The 15,615-nt window shown below is 38.8% G+C and overlaps 1 protein-coding gene across 2 annotated transcripts in view; it reads left to right on the forward strand.

The window, feature by feature from the left end:
- INTS9 (integrator complex subunit 9) overlaps positions 1-15,615 on the forward strand; it is a 153,932-nt gene that overhangs the window by 58,659 nt on the left and 79,658 nt on the right. The gene's annotated exons all lie outside the window — the stretch shown is intronic.

Here is a 15,615-nt window from a genome sequence, read left to right on the forward strand (position 1 = left end):
GGGTCTTGGAGGAAAAAAAAAAAGGACTTTTCTAGATTGAAAAAAAGATGGGTAGAGTGGTCCAGGCAGAGTATCATAGAACATAGTACATTCAGGGAACAGTGAGAAGTTCAGTTTGGATTAGGGCAGGTGGATAGGTAAAAGATAAAATTAAGGGGTAAGTTGGAGTAAGATAAAGAAGAATCTAATGTGTGAAGTTTAGGTTTCATATTATAGAGAACGAGAAGTTCTTCAGTAGATTTATAAGAAGGAGAATGACAGGATCATATTTGTTTTGGAGAAAATAATTCTGGAAGCAGCATGGGGGATGGACAGGAGTACAGAGACATGGTGACAGCAAGACCGGGAGTGCATCTGTTTCACAAGCCCAGGGAGATCACAAAGGCCTGAGTTAAAGCAGTAGTAACAAGGATGAAGAGGAGCAGTCTAGCTTAAAATAAATTTCTGAGAGAGAATTAAGAAGAATTGGTAAGAATTGTAAACAAGAGGCCGGGAAAGAAGTAATTAGGAAGGTGAGAGGAGAGCTGAGTATGATAGCCTAGTAGCCAAGGAAATACAAGGTAGTCAGGTAATATCAGGTAGGCTGGAGATGAGGCCATTGGCTATGGAAATTAGGAAATCATTAACAACCCCAGACAGATGAGTTTCAGCAGAGTGCTAGAATCAGAAACCAGTTTGTAATAGGCAAAGTAAACAGAATTATAGACAGCTTCATTTCACTTCCATGCTTTCTTATTGAAATTGGTAACTTAGGACACCAGTCATTCTAAATATACTGGGGTCCCTATAACCCCAGCAACTGCTGTCTTCACCTCCCAGACACCATAATAGTCCCAGCCTTCAGGTTTTAGCATTGAGAGTCTGGATTAAAAACATCCTTTGACTTCTCAGATAGTGTATGGTCCATACAGTCCTGCTGAAGTCCAAGTTCTTCCAGCTATCTTGCCCTGACCTCTTTCCAACAAGATCAGTGATGTGTTAGCCATCTCCTTATCTAAACTTTAGAATGTCTTAGATTTTGTGAATCTTCATCGTACAAGAATATGTTTATGTAGCTAGAAGAATATGGGTTTTTTCTGCTGTAAATGCTTCAGAGTTGTGAGCATATGAGTCTCCTCTATGCACTTCTTTGCAAATATGTTATTTATTTTGCTTAATTTATGTGGCACTCACTGTGTGCCAGGTACTACTGTAAGTGTTTTATTCATTTAATGCGTCTAGTCCTTCAACGCTCATGGAAGCAGCAGTCAAGAAATCAAACAACACATTGCATCTGGCAAATCTGCTGCAAAAGACCTCTTTAAAGTGTTAAAAAGCAAGGATGTCACTTTGAGAACTAAAGGTGCACCTGACCTAAGCCATGGTATTTTCAGTTGGCTCATATGCATGCGAAAGCTGGACAATGAATAAGGAAGACCGAAGAAGAATTGATGCATTTGAGTTGTGGTGTTGGTGAACAATACTGAATATACCATGGATGGCCAGAGGCACGCAAATATGTCTTGGGAGTAGGTCAGCCAGAATGCTCTTAGAAGCGAGCGAGACTTTGTCTCGTGTACTTTGGACGTGTTATCAGTTCCCTGGAGAAGGATATCATGCTTGGTAAAGAAGAGGGTCAGGGAAAGAGAGGAAGACCCTCAACAAGATGGATTGACACATTGGCCGCAACAATGGGCTCAAACATAGCAACAATTGTGAGGATGGCACAAGACTGGGCTGTGTTTCTTTCTGTTGTACATGCGGTCGCTATTAGTCAGAACCGACTTGACAACATCTAACAACAGCAATCCTTTAAAGTTCCCATTTTACAGAAGAGAAAACAGGCACAGAGAGGATAAGTAACAAGGTTACCCATCAGTAAGTGACAGGATCTGGATTCAAATCCAGACAGTTTAGCTAATCTATGCTGGGCTCCCTCTTGTGCATACACTTATAGCATGTGTGTGAACCTCCTACCATGTGAAGGGAGAAGTATTCTTATCTGTGCACATTTTTTTTTGTTTTATAGATCTTATCTATGTTTCTATTTTCTTGTTTTGGGATATAGTGTACGTATGATTTCACATTAAGATTTTCTGGACATGCATGTATCTCAGTCTTCTGTATTATATGAATAGCATTCTTTTTTATTTTTTGTTTTTCATTATTGTAGATGAAGGTTTACAAAGCAAATTAGTTTCTCATTAAACAATTAGTCTGATTATTGTTTTGTGACATTGATTGCCAACCCCACAACAGGTCAACACTCTCCCCTTCTTGACCTTGAGTTCTCAATTAGCAGCTTTCCTGTCCCCTCCTACCTTCTCGTCCTCACCAAAGTTACCACTTCTATATCGTCTAGTTAGTGTTTTACCCTCCCCACCCCTCACCTCTCTCATAACCATCAAAGATTGTTTCTGTCGGTGTATAAACCTGTTCTTTTGTTTTTATAATAATGGTCTCATACGTATTTGTCCATTTGTGATTGACTTATTTCACTCAGCATAAGGCCCTCCAGATTTATCCATGTTGTAAGATGTTTTGGAGATTTGTCATTGTTCTTTATTGTTGCATTGTATTCCATTGTGTGTATGTACCATAGTTTGCTTAAGCATTCACCTGTTGATGGGCACTTAAGTTGTCTCCATCTTTTTGTTATTGTGAATAATGCTGCAGTGAACATAGATGTGCATATGCCTATTCATGTGGCGGCTCTTATTTCTCTAGGATTTATTCCTAGGAGTAGGATTGCTGGATCATATGGTATTTCTATTTCTAGCTTTTTTTTGTACTTTAGATGAAGGTTTACAGAACAACCGAGCTTCCCATTAAACAGTACACGTATTGTTTTCTGACATTGGTTGAGAGCCCCACAACATGTCAACACTCTCCCGTCTCGACCTTGGGTTCCCTATTACCAGCCTTCCTGTCCCCTCCTGCCTTCTGGTCCTTGCCCCTGGGCTCGTGTGCTCCTTGAGTCACGTTTTTATTTCTAGCTTTTTAAGGAAGCGCCATATCATTTTGCAAAATGATTGTACCGTTTTACATTCCCACGAGCAATGTATGAGAGTTCCAATCTCCCTGCAGCCTGTCCAACATTTGTTATTTTCAGTTTTGTTTTTTTTTTTTTTTTTTTTTGGTTTGTGCCAGTAATGTCCAGGTGAGATGGTATCTCATTGTAGTTTTGATTTGCATTTCTCTAGTGGCTAGTGATTGCGAATGTTTCCTCATGTGTCTGTTAGCCCTCCTGAATTTCTTCTTTGGTAGAGTGTTTATTCATATCCTTTGACCATTTTTTAATTGGATTATTTGTTTGTTTTTTTTTTGTAGAAGTGTTGGATTTTCCTGTAAATTTTAGAGATTAGACCTTTGTCAGATGTGTCATAACCAAACATTTTTTCCCATTCTGTAGGTTCTCTTTTCACTCTTTTGGTGAATCTTTTAATGAGCATAAGTGTTTAATTTTTAGAAGATCCCAGTTATCTAGCTTATCTTCTGGTGTTTGCGATTGTTAGTTATGGTTTATATCCTGTTGATGCCATGTATTAGGGCCTCAAGCATTGACCCAATTTTTTTTCTATGATCTTTATGGTTTTTCAGTTTATAATTTAGGTCTTTGATCTATTTAGAATTAGCTTTTGTGTATGGTATGAGGTATGGGTCCTGTTTCATATTTTCACAGATGGACATCCAGTTTTGCCAGCTCCATTTGTTAAAAAGACTGTCTTTTCCCCATATAATGGACTTTGGGCCTGTGTCTAAGATCAGGTGACCATAGGCGGATAGATTTGCATCTGGGTTCTTGATTCTGTTCCATCGGTCAGTGTCTGTCCTTGTACTAGTACCAGGCTGTTATAACTATCATAGCTGTATAGTAGGTTCTAAAGTCAGGTAGTGCGAGTCCTCCTACTTTATTCTTTTTCTTCAATAGTGCTTTACTTATCTGAGACCTCTTTCCTTTCTATATGAAGTTAATGATTAGTTTTTCCATTTTGTTAAAGAATGCTATTGGTATTTGGATTGAAATTGCATTGTATTCGTAGATTGCTTTGGGTAAATTGGCATTTTCACAGTGTTGAGTCTACCTATCCGTGAGCATGGTATGTTTTTCCATTTATGTACATCTCTTTTGGCAGTAGTATTCTGTAGTTTTCTTTGTATAGTTCTTTTACGTCCCTGGTTAGATATATCCTAAGTATTTTATTTTTTTAGAGGCTATTATAAATGGTATTGCTTTCCTGTTTTTCTTTTTGTAGTTCTCTTTATTGGTATATAGGAATCCAACTGATTTTCCATGTTTCTCTTGTATCTCGCTACTCTGCTGAATCTTTCTATTCCAGTAGTTTTGTGTGTGTGTGTGTGTGTGTGTGTGTGTGTGTGTGTGTGTGTGTGTGTGTGTGTGTGTGTGGAGTTCTTTGGGTTCTCTGTGTATAGTATTATCCACAAATAGGGATAGCTTTACTTCTTCCTACCAATTTGGATGTTCTTGATTTCTTTTTCTTTCCGTATTGCTCTAACTAGGACTTCCAGCACAGTGTTAAATAAAAGTAGTGATATAGGGCATCCTTGTCTGGTTCCTGTTCTCAGGGGTGATGTTTTCAGCCTCTCTCCATTAAGAATGATGTTGGCTGTTGGTTTTGTATAAACCCATTGCTGTCAAGTCAATTCCAACTCATAGCGACCCTGTAGGACAGAGTAGAACTGCCCCATAGAGTTTCCAAGGAGCACCTGGTGGATTCAAACTGCCAGCCTTTTGGTTAGCAGCTGTAGCTCTTAACCACTATGCCACCAAGGTTTCCTGCTTTCTGTATAAAAAAAAAAATTATGTTGAGGAATTTCCCAGCTTTACCAATTTTGTTGAGAGTTTTTGTCAGGAATGGGTTTTGGATTTTAGTAAATGCATTTTCTGTGTCAATTGAGATGATTGTAAGATTCTTTTGTTTTATTTATGTGGTGCATTACATTGATTTTCTAATGTCGAACCATCCTTGCATACCTGGTATGAATCCCACTTGGCTGTGGTGTATTATTTTTTTAATATGATGGTGAATTCTCTTGGCTAGAATTTTGTTGAGAATTTTTGCATCTATATTTATAAGAGATATTGGTCTGTAATTTTTTTGTGATGTCTTTGCATGGTTTTGGTATCAGGGTTATGCTAGCTTCATAGAATGAATTTATAAGTCTCCATTCCCTTTTTTTTGTTCTGAAATACTTTGAATAGTACTGGTGCAAGCTCTTCTCTGAATGTTTGGTAGAATTCTCTAGTGAAGCCATCTGGACCAGGGCTTTTTTTGTTGGGAGTTTTTTTTATTACCTTTTCAATCTCTTCTCTTGTCATGGGTCTGTTAAGATTTTCTACCTCAATTTGTGTTAGTTTAGATAGGTAGTGTGTTTCTAGAAATTTGTTCATTTCCTCTAGGTTATCAAATTCATTGGAGTATAGTTTTTCATGGTACTGTGTTACAATCCTTTTTATTTCACTTGGATCTGTTGTAATGTCCCCACGTTCATTCTCACTTGGGTTATTTGCATCCTCTCCTGTTTTTGTTTTGTCAATGTGTCCAGTGGTTTGTCAGTTCTGTTAATCTTTTCAAAGAAGTAACTTTTAGTTTTGTTGATTCTTCTATTGTTTTTCTGTTCTGTTTCATTTATTTCTGCCCTGATCTTTATTGTTTCCTTTCTTCTGGTGGCTGTGGCCTTCTTTGGCTGTTCTCTATTTGTTCTAGTTGTGTGGCCAATGTTTTGATTTTGTCCTTTTCTTTTTTGACATGTGCATCTAATGCTATAAATTGACCTCTGAGCACTGTCTTTGCTGTGTCCCAAAGGTTTTGATATGATGTGTTTTCATTCTTGTTTGATTTTAGGAATTTTTTTAATCCATCGTCGATTTCTTCTATTACCCAGTGGTTTCTAAGCAAGGTGTTAGTCAATTTCCATGTATTCAATTTTTTCTTGTCTTGCTCTTCCTTTATTAATTTCTAATTTAATGGCATTTTGATCAGAGAAGACCCTTTGTATTATTTCAGTGTTTTGGATTTCGTCGAGGGTTGCTTTGTGGTCTAAGATGTGGTCTATCCTGGAGGATGTTTCATGTGTGTTGGAAAAGAATGCATACTTCGCTGTGTGGGTTGAAGTGTTCTGTATATGTCTATGAGATCAAGCTGGTTGATTGTTGATTCTATATATTTGTTGAGTTTCTTTCTAGATGTTCTTTCCTTTACTGAGACTGGTGGGTTGAGATCTCCTACTCTTATTGTGGAACTGTCAATTTCTCTTTAGACAGCATATTGATAGGTCTTGCTTTTGTATTCATTCTGTCACTCTCTGTCTCTTTATGGGCACATTTAAGCCATTTATGTTCAGTTTGATTATTGATAGGTGTGAGTTGATTGCTGTCATTTGTAGTGCCGATGTTTCTTTGTTCCTCTTATTCTTCCGTGTTGAATCCCTTTTGTCTGTGGGTTTTTTTGTTTGTTTCTTTTTCGTAGATTTTATGTTTTCTTTATTTTGATGAGCAGGTTTGTTAATTTTCTTTGTGATTACTCTGAAATTTACCCCATCTTCCTAAGTTTAAACCAGTCTTTTATTACTTGATATCGCCTTGACTTCCTCCCCATTTGAAAGTTCTATACCTACATCATATATTCCCTCTTTTATTGTCCTGATGTTGTCATTTATGGATTGACCTCTGGTTCCCTGTTGTAAATCTTTTAGTTTTGTTTTATCCTTGAGAGTTCATTATTTAGGTTGTTATCTGGCTGATGTCTTGTGTCTCAGATTCAGATTGTTGTCTGCTGTTTTTAGTTCTGTAACCAAAGGACTCACTCTAATAATTCTTGTAAATTTGGTTTGGTTTTTACATATTCCCTTAATTTCTGTTTGTCTGGAAATGTCCTAATTTCACCAGCATGTTTTAGTGAGAGTTTTTCAGGATATATTATTTATGGTTGTAAGTTTTTTCCTTTCAGTATTTTATATATGTCACCCCATTGTCTTCTTGCCTACATAGTTTCTGCCGAGTAATCAGAGCTTAGTCTTATTGTTTCCTCTTTGTATGTAACTTCTCTTTTTTTTCGAGCTGCTTTTTGGATTCTTTCTTTGTCTTTGGTTTTAGTGAGTGTGGTTACAATGTCTTTGTGGTTTTCTTTTGGCATCTATCCTATATATGGGATTCACTGAGTTTCTTGGATGATCACCTTTTCATCCTCGTAATATTAGGGAAGTTTTCTGTCAGCAAATCTTCAGTGATCCTCTCTGTGTTTTCCGTTTTTCCCCCCTGTTCTGGAACTGCAATCACATGCATGTTTTTGCTTTTGATTGTATCCCACATCGTTCTCAGGGTTTCTTCATACTTTTCTCTGATGTCTCCTCAAACAAAGTGGTTTCCAAGGATTTCAGTTTCACTGATATGTCTTCTGTTATTTCAGATTTGCTCCTAAAACCTTCTATTGCACTGTCCAGTTCTGAAATCTTGTTTTGTATCTTTTGAATTTCTAAGTGCTGTTTTTTATGATTTCTAGTTGTGTATTTATTTTGATGCTTTGTTCCTGTATTATTTTCCTGAATTCTTTCATTGCTTTGTCTGTGTTTTCCATGGTTTTGCCGGTATTTTCCATGATTTTGCCTATTTTTTCCTTATTTTTGTCTATATTTTCCTTTATCTCTTGGAGAACCCTAATATTAGAGTTTTGAGTTCCCTATCAGGTAGTTCCAATACCTTTTCTTCTACTGGAAAGTCTTCTGGTGTTTTATTTTGGTTGCTTTCTGGAACCACGCTGTCCTGTTTTTTGTGTGTGTTTTGATATTGTCTGCTATCTCCAGGATGTTCAGGAATTATTTTCTTTGTTTATTGATTGTTGATTTGTTTGTTTCATCCATCTCTTTTGTTTTTTGGTTATGTCTGGGCAGATGAGCTGAGCATGTTGCTTGCTTATCTGTGGGCGTGATCCTTCTCACCACCTTGTCCAGATGGGCATAGCCGGTCACTCAGCAATGGGGCTGTTCCAGTGGGAGTGGGCGGGCAGGGATGGGTAGTTTGTGTCACAAACTGGGGCTGACCAGGCAGGGCTGTTGAACTTTGCAAGGCAGGGTCCGGGGGCTGGGTCAGTGCCGTTCAGGTGCACGGTGCTTGGAGCATGCTGCAAATGGACAGAAGGGAAGGGAGAGGATGTGATGTGCAGAGCTAAGTGGGTGAAAGAAAGAAGAGAGGGAAACAAAAGTGAAAGAAGAAAGTAAAAATGTTGATGTGGTAGGATTTGGTGCTTGAGGGTAGGGCAGATCCTGCAAGGTAGCGTGCTGGTGGCTCTCTGGTTGAGCAGTGCGACTTGGCCTGTCGAGAAGGGGTGTGGTCAGTGCACAGGGCTTGGTGGATGGGAGAAAGGAAAGGACAGGGGAAAGAATATAGAAACCAACCAACAAACCAATAATTGTGTGTGTGTGTGTGTGTGTGTGTGTGTGCGTGTGTGTTGGGGAAGTCATCCACTGGGGGCGGGGCAGAATTGGGCTAGTGACGAGCTAAAGTCTTTCCAGTGACACGGCCTGGCCTGTCAGGAAGGGGCAGAGGCAGCACAGGGCCTATGTGGGAGGGAGAAGGAAAAGGGAGAAGGGGAAAGATAAAAATAAAAACTGTAGCACTGAGGGAGCCGTCCTATAGGGGCAGCGGATACCCTGAGAGACTGTGTGCCAGAGGCTCTCTGGCCAAGCAGTACGGCACAACCCACCAAGAATGGGGGGCCAGTGCACGGGGCTAGGTGGGTGAGAGAAAGAAAAGAAGAGAAGGGAAAGAGAGAAGAAACAACAACAACCAAAAAAAGAAAACAAAAAATAAATAGGTGCTGAAGGAGCTGGTCAGGGACAGCGGCACAGATCCGGAGAGGCCATGCGCAGTTTCCCTCCAGCTGAGCAGTGCAGCAGAGCCCCTTGAGAAGGGGCGAGGTTGGTACACAGGCCTGGATGGGCAGGAGAAAGGAAAGGAGAGAAGATACAGGAAAAAAGAAAGAAAGGAAAAAGAACAAAGCAAACCAAAAAATCACAGCCCACCAAGAAGGGGAGTGACGGCATGTGGGGCTAGCTGGGTGGGAGAAAGGAAACAAAGGAAGAAAAAGAGAGAGAAGCAACAAAAAAAGCCAAAGAATAAAATAACACCCAAAAAAAATGGCACTGAAGGGGCCGATTTGGTGGGAACCCCATGCACCTTGGCAGCAGTGAGCTGGTGTTTCTGCAGCCAAGCAACCATGGCCTGTTGGAAAGCGGCAGAAGCCAAGTACAGGGAAGAAGGGTGAGGAGTAGCAAAGCGTATATCCCTGGTAACGGAGTGCTCTGTCTCCTGCTGGGAGCTCCGTGAGTTTGCTTCCCTGTACTCCCTGGCTGTTTTCCTTGGTGGCTATAGTCCAAGATGCTGAATCCATGCCATGTTAGCTGGTAGGGGCCCTCCATTCCTTGTTATCTGTTCTGTGTCAGGTTCTTATTCCATTCAGTGCTACAGAGTTTTTTATGCCTTCATTGGATGCTTAGGGTTCCAGGAATGATGTTTGTATCTTTTTTACTTAGTTTTTCAGGTCTTTACTGTAGAGGGATGGTCTGGTGCTTCTGTCTATAGCACCATGTTGGCTCCACCTCCCTGAATGGCATTCTTGACCTTACCTGCTGTATTAGCTGTAGTACATGGTCCCCTTCCCTCGTTATTTTGTGTTCTCATTGTCTGCCGCCTTGTCTCTTAACCATTGCTATACCATCTTCCCCCTTTTCTTTTCCTCTTCTATGTGCCTAGTGGACCATGTAAGACTCCAGCTGTATGTATCTCTTTCACTAGAAACCTTAGGACTTTGTTTTCTTTCCCCATGGAACACATATGCTTTGGCTTCTGTTGCTTCCTCCTTTTAAATTTATAGCCTTTATAGTATTTTGGCACATGAGAAATGGTGTTGAAAGTCAGTATTTCCTGACTTCCAAACCCTGGGCCAAGTCTCAGGGAGTCCCAAGTCCTTATTTTTTTCCCTTCTGTGACCTTGGGCAGAGTCCTTGGCAATCTTCCTTTGGCTTCCATTCTTTGTAAAGTACAATAAAATAACTAGCTCAAAAAAGAAGTGTTATCACATATTAGGGGAAAGGGTGAATAAAACTTGAAGAAGGAGAGGCTAGGGAAGAGACCTGAAAGTTATTTCATATGATCCTTAGGAAATCTCCCTTTAAAAAGTACCCGTTGAAATAAGGAAACCCTGGTGGCATAGTGGTTAAGTGTTATGGCTGCTAACCAAAAGGTTGACAGTATGAATATACCAAGTACTCCTTGGAAACTCTATGGGGCAGTTCTACTCTGTCCTATAGAGTCACTGAGTCAGAATCAACTCAACGGCAACTGTTTCATACAATTGAAATAAAGCCTTAAGTTTGCTCTCTTGCCACCTGTTGGGCAAAAATCAGAAACTGTTGAGAGCTGGCTTGGTAAAGGAGCAAGGAAAATTACTTGAAAAATAGGAGAAGACCATATTTCATTCTGACCCTGGTCAAATACTATGATGCGAGGTAAGCCATAGTTATTAATAGAGAAAGGGAAAAGTCTAATTGTTGGAAAGGATACGCTGAGCTGTTAGTGAGACAAACTAAGAAAGCTGGGTCCTCTTTTTCTTCTGGATAAACTCAACATAAATATTAAACGTGGCAGAAGAATTTGAAGAGCTATGTATTCTATAATTGACATCAGATGAAAGAGTTCCTTTGAAATATTGACCTAGAATTTATCACTTTTAAATTTTTGTCTTTTACAAGCCAATTGGTATCTAGTATCCCAAACTACCATGACATACTACACTGAGAAACACTGTTCTTTGCCATCTAGTTCATTGAAATTTTTCCCAAGCGATATGGGCTATCTTTCCTTCATTTGTCATTCTTTCTTTTTTTTAGTTTCTGCCTTCTCTTTCTCCATTTCCTGTAAAGTAGGGGTCACAAACTGCGATGTTTACAGGAATCGGGGGGAGGTATTGTAAAGAAGTGTAGTGGACTGGTGGAAATTGTGGACTGGTGAGCCCTTGCCCCTTTAAAGGGGCAGCTGACACACAGCTGCAGCAGACTTTGGCCATGTGGGATTGTGAGCCCATCATGCCAAATAGTCACCCCCCCCTTTTTTTCTTTTAAAGAGAATCTCAAAATAAGGATGTTTTAAATATGATTGTGTGTGTGTGTGTGTGTTTAAATGTTGACTCAAATTTTTTTAAAAAATCCTTTATGATCCAAGCAAAATAACCTTTGTGGGCTGAATTTGAGGCATGAGTCCCCCGTTTTTGACTTGTGCTTGGACCTTACACAGGCAGCCTCAAAGTAGCTCTTGGTTAACTGCCTAGAATTATTATTAGCAGAAGGTCAGCAGTTCGAATCCACCAGTTGCTTCTTCGAAACCCTATGGCGCAGTTCTGCTCTGTCCTATAGGGTCGCTATGAGTTGGTTTGGAGTTTTTTTTTTTTTAATTAAGTTACTAATAAGACCATCAACTAAGGAAAACAGTAAATTAAAATCTTTCAAACTCATTGATCATAGGAATCTGACCAAAACCAAACCCAGTGCCATCGAGTCGATTCCGACTCATAGCGAATCTGACAAATTCCCCTAAATCATTTGAAGTTCATTTGCATTAGCAGCATTTGATTTAGTGTTAGTATACCAAAATAAACTATTACTCTTGCTTTTTGACAGCTGTATTACTTCCTACCTCAGTTGACACTACTGGAGATTTATTTGGAAGAAGATAGCTATTCTTCTTCCTAATGTTGACATTGCAGTTTACTCTTGAAAAGGAGATTTGTTTTGGAGGGTAGGAAAAGGAGAATCCCTCGCAATATAATTTTTGAGTCTTTGACTTTCCCACACTTACTTCACTACTTAGGTTTTTATGGAAATTTTAAAACAAATTATCCCATTTAAGAGACTAACACAGCCACTAGTATTTTTAGTCTAATGCCGGCTTTTTTTTTTTTTTTTTTTTTGAGGGGGTGGTGTGTAAGATTAGAAGCCACAGTTGTAATTAAGAATAAATCATTGGATAGTATGATAACCCTCTCACAACTTACAAGCATTAGGGAATCAATATATCCCTGGGTGAGTTGTTGTGGCAGTTTTTAGCACTCAGAGTTTAAAATGTGGGTACATATACCTTCTAGAAGACAAAAAAAAAAAGAAGAAACAGGCATACTGTAGTTGAGATTCCTCTGCTCTGATACTCCTGGAGTATTTGTAGAGGAATTTGTCAAGTTCAGCTTGACAGTAGGAAGAAAATGAATCAGTCTGGACTTGGAGGTCAGATGGATTGATGTTTGATTTTCAGATCTGCTTCTTAGTGACTGTGGCAAATTGTGTTTTTAGGCTCGATTTCCTCATTTATGAAGTAGGAATAGTGTTAGCAACTTCACAGGGTTGTCATAAGGCTTAAATGAGTAATATGAGTAAAGTACTTCAAACAGTGCTAGGTACTTAGTAGGTACTCAGTAAACACTAGTATCTTTTTCTCCTTTAAGAAAACACTTTGCTCATCTAACCTTCTTTCACTTAGCAGAACACATCTGCCTTCCACAACCTCATTAATCTTCAACGCTATCTTTCCTAATGAAAACAAGGTAGTACTGTAGACAGAAAGAAAACAGTTTTCTAATCCCAAATTGCCTCTAGTTTGCTCTGTCATTCAGATTCTTTTGAACTCAATCTCCTTTTCTGTAAAACAAGAGAATTGAGTAAAGCTATCTCTAAGTTCACTTATTTATGGTTTTAGAAAATGTCCAAAGGAGAAGCTATTTAAAGTAGGTCCTCATTGAGTAACGGTACTTTTATGAAGTCATCACACTTTGTTTTTCAGCTTTGCAATTCCAGAAACTTAATTGCTTTATTTCATTCAGAGTTAACAAGCCTCTGAGGGACTGGTTCATGCTAACCAAACTCCCAGGGTTATTGACTGGCAAACAAAAATTTCTTGATTAATTTATACTGAAACATCTGCCTGGCTCCAGAACTGGAATGGTTCATCTACCTGGGGCACTCTGTTCTGGTGGGTGAGTCCATTTAAGAGATCAAATTATAAATAAGAAATTTTTTTTTTTTTTTTTTTTTAGTGAGCATAGAATTGGAGCAGAGATAGTTACATACTCTCAAGAGATGTTTTCTATAATGCTTTGGTAGCTTAAGCAATTCCTTCATCTTTTCTAGAAATAATTTTATCTAAAACAAAAATCAAGGATTATAATCTAGTTTCCAGTTAATATTGATAAATGCTTGATTATTTTTTATGAGACTCCACTTTTGGTAAACTCCATATAGACGTCACTCTACTAAAACATCCCACCCCGCCCCTGCCCCTCCTCATATGTTAAGCTCCCTTTGCTGGAATGGGAGGGAGAAAACTTGTCTGCTCCTAATATTCTTTGTATTCTGCTCTTTTATTCATTTTGGTTTTTTTAATTCATTTATTCATTCATTCAACAAACACTTAGCAAAAAGCCCAACCTGCGTTTTATTTATCAACCTTTAAGTAGTCCCTGTCAACTTAAAAGTCTTATTCTTTAACAAAAATACATGATCTTGTGCTACCTGTTCTGCTGCTGGGATGGAGGAAGAGGAAACAGACCTCTGTTATAATGTCAGAGCACTGTGAAAGTTTACTAGGCACTCAAGTATGATAAGAACAAAACAAAACAGTGAAATCTTTTAGAAAGTACTTACAGAACATTTAGACTCTGAGAAGTTGACTTCGATAAATTAGAAAGCAAACTAGTTTGCACTGGGTTTCCTTATCTGACTTATCCCAAATCAGCCAAAAATTCTAATAGCTTTGAATGGCTCTATAAATAGGGGCTCTATAAATGCCTCTATATAATTATGGTCTCAGTAAGCATAAAGAGAGTTTCAGGGAAAGCTAAATTAGACGAGATTTTAAGAGATAGAAGGAAGTAATGACAAAGTGACTAAATACCTAAAAAGAATAAAACAGGGTATCAGCAAAAGGATTTTCTGGATATAAACATGAAATTAAAAGGGTTTCAAGCTCATTTGTTGAGCCACTAGCAAGTGCCTAGCACTGTGGTAAATTTATAGAAAAAAGGCCAAAAATTTTAAGATACAGTCCTTGAAGAGCTTGTCAGGCAAAGATTATGTACTAAGTGGGAAGACATGTTGAGCTTAGCAGGTTAAGTAGAATCTGAAAAGAGACCATTCCAAGGCAAGGGAGCAGTATAAGCAAAAACATAGCACCAACAACAAAAAAATTATGAGCAGTATGATCTAAAACATAATTGAGAGGTGACTGACTTGGTTAAAATTAGCCCATTATACACTGGGAAGGGAAAAAAATGGAAAGATAAGTCTTAATGTTGTACAATAGAATAATGAAACTTTGTTCTTTTGGAAAAGCCAGACTCTAAATATTCCACCTATCTGATGAAAGCTTATCCAAATTATTAGTTTGGAAAAATATAGTCACCAGAACTATGTAATAAATAAATCTCTCGATAGTTCTGAATAGACAAATAACAAATAATTAGAAAGTTTTAGATCTGAAAGGTGTGGCCAATATGTAAGGTACCAGAAGCTATCCCAAGAATTTGAAAGGGTGAGACGGGGAGCTAATATTCACTGAGTGTCAGAGCAAAGGAGGGAGAGATTTATATTTTTGTATTTGTTGTAGTCCTCACAATATGTGAGGGAGGTGTTTTATTTTCAGTTTAGAAATATGGGCGGGGAGACTGTGAGGTTAAGTAAATTGCTCAATATTGAAGCTAAAACAAGCAAAAATCAATATTCATTTAATATGAAGAACAGCCTTCTACAAAAGTTCTGTACAATTAGAGTTTGTAAAAATGTGAGGAAAGCCCAAACTTAGTCAAGGCATTAAAACACTGGCTCTAAAGGAATGTGCGGTCACATAGGGAGAGCAACTAGGGTCACATAACACGTGTGTATAAGTTTTTGTATGTGAAACTAACTTGAATTGTAAACTTTCACTTAAAGCACAGTTAAAAAAAACTGCCTCTGTACTAGGTCACAGCCCAAAACATTTATTAATAACACTGGGTCCTCTAGCTCTGGGTCTCTCACAAGTCTGCAGTTGTCTCAAGGCTCAACTGGGAGGAGCTCCTTCTTAGTTCACTCACATGGTTATTGGTAGGATCAGTTCCTCATGGATTGTTGGACTGAAGCCTCCCTCAGGTCCTTGCCTTGTGGGCCTTTCCATAGAGCATCTCACAGCGTGGCAACCGGCTTTATCAGAGTAACTGTCAGGACAAGAGAGAACTCCAGCAACAGAGATAGTGCTAACAAGATAAAAGTCACGGTCTTTGTGTAACCTAATCACTGAATAACATCCTGTCACTTTTGTTGAATTCTCTTCATTAGAAGCAAGCCACTAGATCCAGCCCATACTCAAGGGGAAGGGATTACACAGGTCATGAATACCAGGAGGTGGCCATGTCAGAAGCTGCCTATGACAAAACTTTTAATTGAAAAGGTCAGACTGAAGACTAGAGTAGTTGGAGACCTACTCAGCTTTCCTCTTCTGGCTCCTTGTTGAGTTCTCCCTACTTTTTCACCACCTCTCACATTGCTGTAGAGCTGACCTCTACCCAGACTTGCTGGTGCAGTTCCGACAGGACTTGT

Source organism: Elephas maximus, chromosome 22 (genome assembly GCF_024166365.1).
Source record: "Elephas maximus indicus isolate mEleMax1 chromosome 22, mEleMax1 primary haplotype, whole genome shotgun sequence".
Lineage (NCBI taxonomy): Eukaryota > Metazoa > Chordata > Mammalia > Proboscidea > Elephantidae > Elephas > Elephas maximus.